A 539-nucleotide genomic window follows, 5' to 3' on the forward strand; every position below is an offset into this window, starting at 1 on the left:
TGGGAATAGAACAGAGAGCAGAACATCTACAGGGCATAAGGAGGTCAGCCATTTTGATCAAAACGATTGAAAAAGTTTAATCGAATTATTTGAGTAAAAATATTCAAATCTCGAATTTTTGTGTAAATAGTCAATCAAATTTCGAATTCTTTGAGAAAATAATATATCAAATCTCGAATTCTTTGAGTTCCTAAATAATCAATCAAATCTCAAATTATTTTAGTAAATAATCAATCAAATCCCAAATTATTTGTGGTAAAACAGCTTTTATCTCAGCATTACTAACGAGTGAGGTTTGTGCGCTTCGAAATGTCAATGCTCCCTCTCACAAAATAAGAGGGAGAGAACAAACATCCTCGTGGCCCCCCTCCCCCTCTTGTGATCAAAATACACTGCGCTCTCTCGCGTGTTTATATTGTGATGTTTTTATTTTGTCTTTCGCCAACGTTCATATCACGTTTAATACACCAGTTCTCGTCCGATCACTGAAGTTAAGCAACGTCGAGCGTGGATAGTACTTGGATGGGTGACCGCTTGGG

The 539-nt window shown here is 36.9% G+C and overlaps 1 pseudogene; it reads left to right on the forward strand.

Annotated features, from left to right (window-relative positions):
• Positions 1-440: 440 nt before the first annotated feature.
• On the forward strand, positions 441-539 carry LOC113473560 (annotated as a pseudogene; the record flags this gene model as incomplete).

This window comes from Diaphorina citri, unplaced genomic scaffold (assembly GCF_000475195.1).
Source record: "Diaphorina citri unplaced genomic scaffold, Diaci psyllid genome assembly version 1.1 scaffold42758, whole genome shotgun sequence".
NCBI lineage: Eukaryota > Metazoa > Arthropoda > Insecta > Hemiptera > Psyllidae > Diaphorina > Diaphorina citri.